At 38.2% G+C, this 13,767-nt stretch overlaps 1 pseudogene; it reads right to left on the bottom strand.

The window, feature by feature from the left end:
* Nucleotides 1-2,334: 2,334 nt before the first annotated feature.
* On the bottom strand, nt 2,335-4,556 carry LOC117232436 (annotated as a pseudogene).
* Between the last annotated feature and the right edge of the window lie 9,211 nt (nt 4,557-13,767).

Genomic DNA, 13,767 nt, shown 5'->3' on the forward strand with positions numbered 1-13,767 from the left:
TACAATTTTCAGAAACTTCTTGAGCCACAATTTCTGTTGACATTACTTCTATAATTGTTCCATCACTTTCTCGTGCTTAACCTATCGAATTAAATTCTTCATTTACAATTTCAGCGTTCTTCATTCCTTTTTGTTCTGCAGAAACATTTTTTTTTCTTCATTGGAATTTACAACAGCATCCTTTTCATGTACAGTTAAAACAATATTTTCTTCTGTACTTTCATTCATATCATTAATATATAGTAGTTTCTACAGTCAGTACCATTACTTCTGAACTACTATCAACTAGTTTAGACAAATCTGTGTCTGTATCCGTGATATGCAATGTTTGGGCTTTATCATCAAAAGTTTCACCAAGTGTTTTAATTAATGCTTGACACTGAGCATTAGTAACACTAACTGTATCTATATTTAACACTGTACAAACGTTGTGTTTCTCAATGTTTTGTTCACCCTCATTTGTATTAAATATTTCAACATCGTTCGTACTTTCTTTATCTAAAGATGTGTCACCTGCATATCTTGAATGATCTCCAATCTCAGTTGTATTCTCTGCTTGCTTTTCTTGAAATTTCTCATCTTTTTTTTTTTTTATATTGATCATCAATTTGTGGGTCCTTATTTATTATTTCTTGTTCTACTTCATTAATCGCAGCGTTCTTTATGCTCTCTGTCTCACTACTTTCCTTACTTTAAAAATTTTTTTTTGTTTTTATTTAAATCTGTTACATCACATTTATTTACTACTAAACCATCTTGAATTGTATTATCTGTACATTCCTGTGACTTATTTTTTTTTTGATTTTCTGGAATATCATGCACATTCTTTATAATATCAGTCGTTGATTCTGATATTAATGAAGAAGATACATCTACTTTTATCGATGATTCTACTTTATTAATGTCACTGTGCACTTCATCTAGTTGTTCCATAGTAAAACATCAAGATTATTACAATTACTTAAGAAGTCATGGATTGTTATTTAAATATTTACTGCACTTTTCCATCAATGTAACCCTTTATGGCAGTTTGACATTCTACAAAACACCAATGCTGTATCAGTTTATATTTTTCTTCATCATGAAGTTTTATTATATCACCTAATTCTTCCTGATGTTTTTTTTTCCTTTTTTTTCAATTTTCAAATAAGAGTGTGTTTTCTATGTTAATCTTCTAATTCTTGGTTCGCCTCGAGTAAGCGATTATTAACATCTTTGGAAAGTTTTTGGACGTTTCCCAGTTCTTTTCTAAGAAAATTATTTTGTTCGTTCATATCTTTTACTTTACCTTCAATTTCTACCCTACGCAATATTACAAATTTATTTTCATTGACAAGGATCATTTTTCTTCTTTTTCAAAATCCAGTTTCAATTTATTAGTTTCTTCTTCATATTTATATCCAAAATCACCCACTCTTTCATATTCACCCTTTAGTTCGTCTAGTTCACATTGAAGGGCAGATTATTTGTCCTTGTGGTTCAAGAACTACATTTTATCTCTTTTGCATCTTTAGCTCCAGCTTATCACGTTCCTCCATTGAATTAGTAACACATGAATTAAGTTTGGCCTTCTTTTTGTTGTTCCAACAGGTCAACTTCATATTTGTGACTTATGTTATTCCTTCTAATTTTATTGTTAGTTCTTCAATTTGTATTCCAAAAGATTGAACTCTTTTCACGTGAGCGTGTTTTTTTCATCTATCTATCTGAATATTATAACAAAGACTTTACATTGAATATTTTATTAAAATTGTAATATTTTCATAAACGCTTCAAAATCCACAGTCTATTGATCAACTCCTCTATCCTTTCTCTTTCTCCTCACTAAAATAGATAAATTCCTAATGTAGTTTGTGGATAATTTTTTTTTTTCTAAAGCAAATCACATTTATCATCTGATATATTTTTTGAAATAATTTCTGTCTGTACATTTTCTTCTTTTTCCCTACTTCTTTTTCTCTTTCTAATGAATTCTTTTTATTTTGTAAAATAGTTTTTGTATCTTCAATTTTGTTAAGTGCAATTCCTATTTTTGATAACTTACTTTTATTAGGTAATTGTTGTGAATCTTTAAAGCGCTTCGCAAAATTTTATTTGTGTCTGACTGTCTTGTTTGATTATAAACAATTTCTTCAAATTTTGGCGAAGTAGCAGGCTTTGCAGCAACATTATAACGTTTACTACTATCTAACATACATGGAGATGGATTCTTGTCATCTTTATTCTCTAAAGACTTCTCTTGTGTATTAGCATCTAAATTTCTCGACATAAGATCTGCTGAAGTTTTTGATTTTGTAGTGTTATACGCATTTTTCGCTGTCATCATTTGATCTTCTATAAGCAAATGTTCATTATTGTAAGCATTATCTCTTGCTTTTTGTATGGATTCTAATGATATATTTTGTTCAACGTTGTCTATTGATTTTGTATCATTTTCAGCAGTTGATTTACTAACTGCTTCTAATTCCTTCGTTTCAATTTGGTTTTCTTTATTTGTATCGCCGTCCAAAATATTTCTCATTGAAATATTATCCTTCTTGTTATGATCTTTTTCTGCTTCTCCTAAACTTTTACTTTTTTTGTCAAACCATTCTTGTAAATTTTGAGTATCTTGTGACGAAGATGGTGACAAATCATTATACAATACTGCAATATCTTCTTTCCTTCGTTTCACAGACTCTTTCTGGTATTCTGTCGAGCTATTGACATCAAATATTAAGTCTATTTTAATGAAAATATAATCCTGTGAAGCGGTGTCAATTGATACTTTCTTTTCATAAGAATTTTCTACATTAGAGTGCAATTCTTTTGAAAATTCTTTCAAAACCATTTCTTCATTTCCTACAGTAACGTCTGTTTTCTCCAAGCTTTTGTTCAAATTATTAGAAACTAACCTACCCTGATAACTCCAACTAGTAGCTTCTTTAATAGTCTCCTTTAACAGTTTTCTTAACTCGATTTCGTCAATTGTTTTTCGTAGCAATTCGATTCTTTATCGAGGCGTTGACCCTCTTCTTTTGCTTGTTGGAAAAGGTCCATGCTTCTTCGCAGTCGCGCGATTTGCTCCCGTAGTTGGTTTGTCATTTTAATACTTTGTTCGTCCCTAGCAGTGCATGCTTTACCTTTCCACATCGTTTTAAATGTCGCTAACTCTTTGTCTGAGTCTTGTTCAAAGCTAGATAGTCTGCCTCTATATGTAAAATGAATCCAGCGTTTACCTTGATTTGTTAGCTTCCGTAGATGCTTCCAGTTCCAAAGGCCTTCTGGTTTCGTGGATTAAGAATTCGTCGCCGAGGATGACCGTAGTCCAAGTTAATCCTTCCCGTAGGTATGGATGTCCTTGTTTTCCAGACGAAGCGATGTTTCACAATCCTGGGGTCTAGCGTCCGTAGATGCTTTATGAATATTTCTTCCGGTTTCGTTGATAGTTACTTCGTTGTCGCGGATGTTGGCTGGGTGTTTGAAAATTTCTACATTGACTGGAGACATGTCCGATTTGGTTGCATTTGAAACATTTCAGTTGAGTTCTTTGGGTAAGTGGCGTTCGTTCAGCTTGCTGGAAGTTTCTTGGCATTGGTTTAGGTGTTCCTTGGAATCGGTTTTTGGCTCTCTCAATTGGTTGGTTCATTATTCTTCTTATTTTTTTGTTGCGTTCGATTTCCCTTATGACTAACTCCGCCTCGAAAGCTGCATCTTGTGCTTCTTGGAGATTCTTTGGTCTTGTAGTCGATGTGCGTATTTCTATTTTAGGTTTTAAATTTACGGTGAAAATCTTGGTGGCTCGTTCGTTTTCAAGATCTATAGCGACTGCACGACGTATCGGATCGCGAATTTCGTGTTGGAGTGCGTATAGTAGTTCGTTGAGGTCGTGTCGGAACCTTTTCACATAACTGTGTACCGATTCGTTAACGTTTTGTCGCGTGCGTTGCAACTTATCACGAGCTCCATTAGATATAATATTCACGGATACAAATTTTCTGAGGCTTTCAAACAGGTCCTCGTAATTCTTGATTTCGGTGTGGCGGATACTGCGTTCCGCTTCTCCAATGATTCTTTGCGTTAGAATTAGTCGTAATAATATGCGTTTTTCTCGACATTCGGCTCGAGCTTCTCTTACCCGTTTAATAACCCCCTTCTACTCCTATATCGACTTGTCCATTGAGTATAGGGATAAAATCTAGGCAGGTTTTTGCATTGTATGTGGGGTTGTCACAACTTACTGCTCCTTCTTCACTGTCCATATCGTCCGTTTCGTTAGGTTTTACAGATGGTCGTTTTCTCTGAACATTGCTGGCATTAGATTCGTCCGTGGTAATAAAGGAGCCTAATTCAGTAGTAGCGTCATGTCCTAAATTTATTTTAGAGATATGTTTTCCTAATAGTTCTATCTCTGCTGCACGTTTTTTGTTTTCACTATCGGCTACTCGTTGCGTTTCTTCTATACGTCGCGCAAGAAGTTCGATTTGCTCGAGTATGGCACGAGTCAACTTATCCATAGCTCTGGTTATAGAAGCGATATCAATAGTTCCGATTTTGTCTTTTCGTGATGTGGACATGATTCTAACCGTGCTTATTGATTTCCTCACACGGTAATGTAAAAATGAATCCAGATTTCCAGCTTACCGTAGTAGCTATTGCCGTTGAGGAGTCTCTGGGATGTTTGCTCTCTGGTTGGTTCTAGATTCCGAATCTTATTCGTAGGCTTGCTCTGCGCTGACCGTAATCCTCTCGTCTAGTTTCACCGCAGTGGAACGTTGAAAAATGCTGCAGGGCTTTGTAGTAGCAAAGATTCGCAGTGGTCCGCTGATCCTTCAATCTTCAATGATGCGCGTACGCCGAAATCGTGATTTCGTTTACACTGAAGCGAATGGATCCTGGCAGGATCGCCAAAAATGTCACGTAAAGTTGGTACTTGGGTGGTAGTAAGAAGGCTGAGTCGTAACCCAACTACTTATTTTCCATTATAAAACTTCATTATAAATGTTAACACTTACAAAATAATACCGAACCGGAGAAAAGGGGTTGTATGAGTACAGCAACTAGAAGAAGAACAAGAACTGCCTGAGCTGGGTGAAGTCTCGGTTTATATACGTTTTGGTTTTAGGATGTTGAGGGGCTAGGTGTAGGTTATGATGTAGAAAAGTGTCCGAAGGTCGGGGGTCCATATCCTATCTCTGATGTGGACTGAGGTGCGTCACAGCCTTGGTGTATGCTATGTTGATAAGGTGGTGATGTGTCCAAAAGTGTCCGAAGGTCGCGGGTCGATGTATTATCACCGATGTAGGTTGAGATGTGATTGATGTCACACAATCGCCGTTGCCATGGAGTTTCTGCCAAAAGTTTGTTGTATACTCGTTGGAGGCATCGAGAAAGTTCCAAACGCCGTTGCTAGGCAGTTTCTGTCTGGAATTCGATTATTAATACAACGTGTGTCCCATTATATCGACACCTCCAAAGTACAATCCTATGTGGCCAGGCCCGTTCTTGAGGCCGTATGCCTCCACAACCACATTTCTATGGAGAACTATACAACCGATCCACACCTTCGTCGGGCAAAACGTTTATCTACGTTCGGCGACCAGTTGTCACCTCGAACCCAATTTCGCTATCGCAAATCTCGAACAATTACAATCAGATCGAATGACAACAATTGCTTAATTACAGCTATGATAAAATCTAGGCTAAAGCATTAGAAGACTTTCCCAAAATTGCAAAGGGAAGGCTCCGGTTTTCCTTTCATCTCCGAGATACATAATGGACAATCTATATAAATCTTCTACAGACAATGTCTATTAGACCGGTCTAAGCTTTAAGAAGACGATTATACTTTTCTTGATAATTTAGCAAATGTCCAGCTGGACAAATTGTAAAGCACAAATTAAAAATTAAAAAAAATATTGATTAAAAAAAAACTTTTCTTGGTATTGTATAGTGTTACATGGTCTTTATGCTATAATATTAATTTATCAATAATACTATAGGATTGACAAATGACTCCTATTGTAGCAACATATAGTTTTTACCATTTTATCTGTAGCTTTACGAAAATCAGCTGACTTCTAATTTTGTAAAATATATTTGTAAAATTTTACTTGTTTTATTATCAAACTGAAAATTCATTCTACAAGAAAATCCTGTAATGATCTGCCATATAATGATGTTCTTTAAGTAATCCCAGCTTTATTGTGCAAATGAAAACGGCAAGCAAAACAAACGAAAGTAAAAATCGGTTATATAAAATAGAATCGTTCACGTCCTTCAAATAATCAAAACTTACCCATGCCCTTCACATGGAATAAGATTAATTCCGCGTAGCATAATTTGTCTTATTTACGACAGCGGCGATAAAAACGGAAGGTACCAAGCTATAATAAAGCTTCCACTGGATACGTTAAAGAATTGACTAGAATAGAAAATTCTTCGACATATCAATTTGTTTAATTTGGTTTAGGTTATAAATTCAAATTCCCATAGAACTGTACGCGTGTTAATAACTGCTCTGCGTGTGTATAACCTTGAAATAATAAATAAGTAATTTCCCTTCTTTCATTTTGTTTAAAGAACTGCACTTGCACGCGAATATGACATACACACTGATTCATACATTTATGAATCAGTGAATACAGGTGTTTTTATAGCGCTTTAAATCTGGATCGGACCTCGTGTGAGTCACGCCTTGCGTCGAAGATTCCGATACTTACACGCCACTGGACGACAAAGAGCAACGGGGTAACGAAAGATGGAGAGATACAGAGAAGAGGAGAGAAAGATAAGAAGAAAAATGAAAAGATAGAAAGAAAGAACCGAGGAGGTTCGCATCTGATTTCGGATACGTACCTTGCGCACTTGTCGGTGAGAGGAACCAGAGGGATGGCCCTGTTGTCCATCAGGGTTCTTTGGAAAGCTGCTAGCAGATGGCCAGCAGATGTCTACCATCTTGCCCTGATTGTAGGTCTAGACGAAGTCGTCCGTGAAAGGTGGGTATCTGACAGCGCAATGGTTTGGTAAAAGCGCTGTCTTTATCCAATAGATCTTCCCGCATTCACAGTCTTCCTCGCGCCGACCTTACCGATGCCGCAAAGAAACGACCGGCGTCTTTTTTATTCCTGCCTATATCTTCCCATCGATGATATTTTGATTAACATATTCGAGATCGAGGGTATAAGCATATAAGCTAGTTTCTCGTCGCAATGACCGAATTCTCAGACAATAGCCAAAAATGCAGTGACTGTAAATATAAATTTTTTCTTTTATAACGTTTTTCTTATATAGCGTTATATAATCTTATCTTTAAAATACAGAAATATCATTACCTTTTGCGTGTGTATCTTCTTTAAATTTTACTCGGATGACATACATACTATGTCACATGGTCGTTTGACCATCAAAATTATCACGACTGCACGATGACATATCATGTATGTCATGCCACATTTTTAAATAAAAATTGTCTAAAACGCGTTTTTTATTCCCACATTAATTAGTTTCATTTATTTTTTATTATTATATAAACGCAAAGAAATTTTTGGTCATTCGACAGAAGTTTGTTCCGGTGTCGAATGTGTTTGACATAATTAGACAACGCCAATGAGAGCGCAAATTTGCGCCACAGTAAAACTAAGATACAATCTGATTTAATTGGATTCAAATCAGTAAATTCGCTTGAATCACAATTTATTTTTATCATATTTAATCTTTTCTTCGTCGTTTTTATCTTTCACTGATCAGTGCTGCATATATGCAACATATAACAAGAAAAACGGGAAATATACACATATTGCTTTATAAGAATTTCGTATTGTACGGAATCTAGAGCGTTTAACGTTAGAATGTTTTTTCATATAAGAATTTTAGAATTTTTTAATACAATAAAAAACAATATGCGTTTTATTTTATTTTTAAGCGATATAAATAGAATAATTTAAAATGGAAAAGCTGATGAAACTGAAATCTAACCTCTGTTAGAATCGTTTAAAATTAAGGTCCACCAACAATAGTTTTTGGGTATTGATACAATTCCTTCAACCTCGGAGTTTATGTGGTTTTTATTTGGAAATCTTGTTTTTAATATTATTTCATTAAGAAATATTTCACTTTCATCGTTATTTTTGAGTTCGCTGTGGAGTGCCGAAGCGTGCAGACGGGTCTCTAGTGCCCAGCGTAGTTCGAAAACAACACGTGTCGCCCAACCGTCGAAAGAGAACACAGTTAAGTGTCCCTTACCCTTTAGGGAGAAGAAAATCCAACGGACCTAACCCCAACTCGAATACTAGCCTCACAGCCTCACGACTAGTTGTTCATTCCGAATTAACTAGCTCGATGATGGCCCAGCAACCGCGACCAGGCTCTCCGGAGCAGACCCGCAGCTACCCCGTGCTACCCTCCCCCACCTCCCCGTGGCAGAAGTGTAGCAAAACTCTCCGCACTAACGACGCTAATACTACAAAGAAAAGGAAAATAGAAACAACAACGCAAATAAACACACACAACAGGTTCGCCGTATTGGAATCCTCAAACGACGCCATGGAAATCGTAGAACCGCCATCAAACCAACACTCACAGAGAATCCCCCCTCCCCCACCAATTTTTGTGGACGACGTCATTGACATACAGACAATGACCAAGTCCCTAGAGAGAGATACCAGCAAGGAGGAATATAACCTTAAGATAAGCAACAACAAGGTGAAAATACTACCGACGAACTCAGAAGCTTACAGAAAACTCACCAAGAAACTCAGGACCCTGAACGCCAACTTCCACACCTACCAACTTAAACAGGAAAGGCCTTTCCGGGTGGTCCTACGAAACATACACCACTCAGCAGACATAGACGAACTAAAATACGAACTCTCAAAACTCGGCCACGAAGTCGTCAACGTAAGTAATATAAGGCATAGAGTCTCGAAAGACCCGTTATCCTTATTCTTCCTAGACATTAAACAAAAACCGAACAATAAGGAAATATACAACATCAGTCGCGTAATGAATGCGATAGTAAAGATCGAACCACCGCTCGTGAAAAAAGAAATAGTGCAGTGCAAAAGGTGCCAAAGGTACGGTCATACGCAGAAATATTGCAACCATACTTTCCGCTGCGTTAAATGCGCAGGCTCTCACTCCACTGACCAGTGCGCCAAATCACCGGAAACCCCAGCGAAATGCATCCACTGCCAAGGGGACCACCCTGCCAACTACAAAGGCTGCCCAGCATATAAAACACTATACACGAACAGGTACCCTAAGCCCAGAGCAAAAGAGGTATCCAACCAAACACCCAGCCCGCCGAAATTCACTACTACCCCAACCCCCTCAACCAACCAAACGCACAGTCCTACCAAATTCATCTCCACCTCAACCTCCTTTGCCCAAGCAGTACAAGGCATCCAAAATAACCCGAACAGCCAAAGGAACCTTCCCCAAAACAGTGACCCCAACCCACCAAACACAGACAACTCCTCAAGGCTTGAAAAGCTAATAGAGAAACAATCGGAGCAAATAAATCACTTGCTATCGCTACTAACACTCATCGTGGAAAAATTAGCACGCCCCGACTCAAAATAAAACCAAGGCGCATAGCACTCTGGAACGCCAACGGTCTAGCGCAACACAAACTTGAACTAGAACTCTTCTTAAAACACCAGCAAATCGACGTAATGCTCGTATCGGAAACCCACTTCACCGACAAGAGCTACCTGAAAATAAATGGTTACAAATTCTACCATACCCAACACCCCAGCGGAAAGGCCCACGGTGGCACCGGAATAATAATCAAAGCAAGTATTAAGCACTACGAACTTCCATCGTTCCAGAAAGACTACCTCCAAGCAACAAACGTAGCAATAGAAGACTGTCATGGCTCAATCACCACCTCAGCAGTATACTGCCCTCCCAGACACTCCATCGCCAAAGAAGACTTTGATAACTTCCTGGACACCCTGGGCAACAGATTCATAGTTGGAGGAGACTATAACGCCAAGCACATCCAATGGGGCAGCAGACTGGTTACAGCAAGAGGCAAAAACCTCTTAAACAGCATAACAAACAACAACCTCAACTACCTCACCACATACGAACCCACATACTGGCCCACTGACACCAACAAAATACCCGACCTTCTCGACTTCTTCATAACTAAAAATATCCCATCAAGACACGTCCAGATCAACTCCTCGGCTGATCTCTCCTCTGATCATTCTCCCGTGATAGCAACAGTCAGTTCAACAATCATCGAGAATACACCTAATGGCTCCATTCACAACCAACACACCAACTGGCAGCTCTTCAGAGAAGTCTTTACACACTCAACCTCAGCCTTCACCCCACTAAAAATAAAGGAAGATATCGAAGCAGCCACGGAATACTTAAACAAGAGCATAATAAACGCAATCCGCCTCTCCACACCGACAAAGCCATCTAACAGCAAACAAGAATATCCCCATTACATACTAAAAAAAAATAGCAGAAAAACGAAGACTAAGAAGAGTATGGCAGACCCATAGAACACCGGAGGACAAACGCAAACTTAACAACGCAACTAGAAAGCTATCCAGAACCCTAAGAAACTATAAAAACGACTGTTTCCATAAATACCTCGCCAGCTTATCCCCCACAGCCGACGCCAACTACTCACTATGGAAGGCCTCCAGGAAACTCACACGCCCCCCACAAATAATCCCACCTATCCGCTGTCCGCAAGGTGGATGGGCGCGAAGCCCTATAGAAAAAGCCGACCTGTTTGCAAAACACTTGTCAAAAGTATTCAAACCCCATTCCCCCCAAACCGCCGCGGACGTTACTGAATACCTGCACACCCCCTTCCAAATGTCCCCTCCTATCGAACCCTTCTCCTCTGCTGAGACTATAGAAACAATCAGTCGCCTAAACCCCAAGAAAGCAGCAGGACACGACCTAATAGGCAATAGAGCAATCAAGGAACTTCCCACAAAAGGGATAGCACTCATCACATCGATTTTTAATGCTATCCTTCGCCTGGAACACTATCCTAAGGCTTGGAAAATCTCATTGATTACCCTCATCCCTAAACCCGGTAAACCGATATACGAAACCTGCTCCTATCGCCCAATCAGTCTTTTACCTACCCTGTCCAAACTATTCGAGAAGATGCTCACGAACCGACTCCTTCCAATCCTAGAGAACTTGAAAACACTCCCAGATCACCAATTCGGCTTCCGAAAACATCATTCTACAGTAGAGCAAATCCACCGCCTAACTCATACGATCAGCCAAACACTCGAAAAGAAAAAATATTGCTCAGCGGTCTTCCTAGACATCCAACAGGCATTCGATAAAGTATGGCATGAAGGGCTACTATACAAACTTAAAAAGATCCTACCCCACCCCTACTACTCCATCCTAAAATCTTACCTAACCAATAGGCAATTCATGGTTAAATACCTAGACGCCACTTCCGCAACATTCCCAATAGAAGCCGGCATACCCCAAGGTAGTGTCCTCGGACCCCTACTGTACTCCATCTACACTGCCGACCTACCTATATCAAATGATATAACAATAGCGACATTTGCAGACGACACAGCGCTATTAGCTTCCCACGCTGACCCGGTAATAGCCTCATCCACTCTCCAGCGAAGTCTCGACTCCATGGAAAAGTGGTTTCACAAATGGGGCTTCAAAGTCAACGAAAAGAAATCCTCACATGTAACCTTCACGCTCCGAAAACAAACCTGCCCCCAGGTCACCATCAACAATGCAACAGTTCCTAGCAGGGACACAGTCCGATACCTGGGCATGACCCTGGACAGGAGACTAACGTGGAAGACACACATCTCAGATAAAAGGAAGCAACTAAAGGACAAACTAAAAAAACTCTATTGGCTCACGGGCCGACGCTCCAAACTAAATATACAGAATAAAATTACCCTCTACAAGACCGTAATAAAACCTGTCTGGACCTACGGAATCCAACTACGGGGAACAGCAAGTAACTCCAACATTGAAATACTCCAACGCTTTCAATCGAAAACGCTAAGATCCCTAATTGACGCACCTTGGTATGTAACCAATGAAACAATACACCGCGACCTCAAGATACCCACCGTCAAAGAGGAAATAGCAAAATATAGCAACAGATACAGCAAAAGAATCAACAAACACCGAAACCCCCTAATCACTGGACTACTCGATACGACGGACCAGACTCGCAGGCTGAAGAGGCACTACCCGCTAGACCTAAACGTCAGATTCATTTAATTATCCAAATTAAGCATATGCACTTACTTATAATACTTATAAATTATACCTATCTATAATAAGTATTAACTTATTGTAAATAAACAGCCATGTCACTGCGCCACGCCAGAAAAATTACTGAAAATTCTCAACGCGAGAATTGATTGTAATTTCAACAAATAAATAAAAAAAAAATCGTTATTTTCTAAATTACGTTATGCGAGAGCAGTAGCAACTGTTTAATTGCGTCATACGAAATCCTAGTGTATCTGTTTTTGATAAAACTGATATCAAATTTTAGTATGAAAAATGCTGTTGCTATTATTAATAGTTGGTAAAGAAAGTTTTTTCTCGTACCCTACAAAACATTCGGTTTCGCAAGGCTTAAAGAATTAACATTACCTACGATATGCGAGTAAATATTTAATAAAAAATTAGAAGGAATTCTGATGAGACATAGTAAATAATTTTTATGTGATAGTGGAATTTTTATATGCTTGAATGTATTCATAAATAAGTGAAAAACTCATGGTGCCATTATTAAGCGAGTGAAATGCTGTGGGATAAGTTATTAGAAATCATCATAGTTTATAAACTTCATGAACTGTACTATTAACTATACTTTAAGCAAATGCAGTAATCAATAAATTATTTAAATTAAATTAGTAATTAGAAAATAATAAATTTAAGTGATAAAAATTAATAATTATTTAATTTAAATTAACAATTAAACTTCTACATTACTTTCAACTAATCATTTCAACTAGTTTCAACTAATCATTTAAATAGGTTTGTAGCTTTCTAGAACATTTAAATAAAAAGATATTCAACAAATTGTTCATATTAGCGCATCACACGACGTTCATACATAGCTAAAGTTACAAACAAAACAATAAATTATGTTTCTCACGCATACTAGATCTTACTAGATTCCAATAATGAAGCGACACTTTTAAAGGCATTGAATTTCATATCGGATCTTTGAAATTTTGTCCCAGTGTGCGAGACATCGGATCACTTTAAGATCGTTCGTTCGAGAAATTTGTTTTCGTTAGAAACCTTATGCTTGGTGGTCAAGCCTCCAGTCTGGTTCGTTCCTCTCAGAATACCAAAGAAGGATTTTGGATCCTTTGTCCGTTGTGTGAGATGCACCTGCTCATTGATCCCGGCAGTAAATTCCTCAGCATCTTCCTCCTCCTTCGTTCCACTTTCATGTTGCAACAGTTGCTCACTTACCTTCAGAGAAATTGCCCCAAGTGACCAAATCTAGCTTCAACAAAAGCGTGAAAATATCGCATCATAAATTGTCGAACTGGTTCCAACAGCTTACGCGAATTTGTCTGCAACTTTGATCGTCATGTTGACGAAGAGTTTCAACACTGTCAGTTGACGCTTCGCAAGCAAGCAAGGCCAACGAGAACTATCCATTTGCCAGGAAATCGTTGGTCTAAGAAATGTTTAGCATCGCAAAATTAGCTATAACTATTATACGAGCTTATTTTAATCCTCTTCCCACATGTTCTCACTCACTCTGTATATCTTTTAATCCTTTAGTAC

The sequence above is a fragment of the Bombus vosnesenskii genome, unplaced genomic scaffold, assembly GCF_011952255.1.
Source record: "Bombus vosnesenskii isolate JDL3184/JDL3185 unplaced genomic scaffold, Bvos_JDL3184-5_v1.1 scf7180000013288, whole genome shotgun sequence".
NCBI classification, from domain to species: domain Eukaryota; kingdom Metazoa; phylum Arthropoda; class Insecta; order Hymenoptera; family Apidae; genus Bombus; species Bombus vosnesenskii.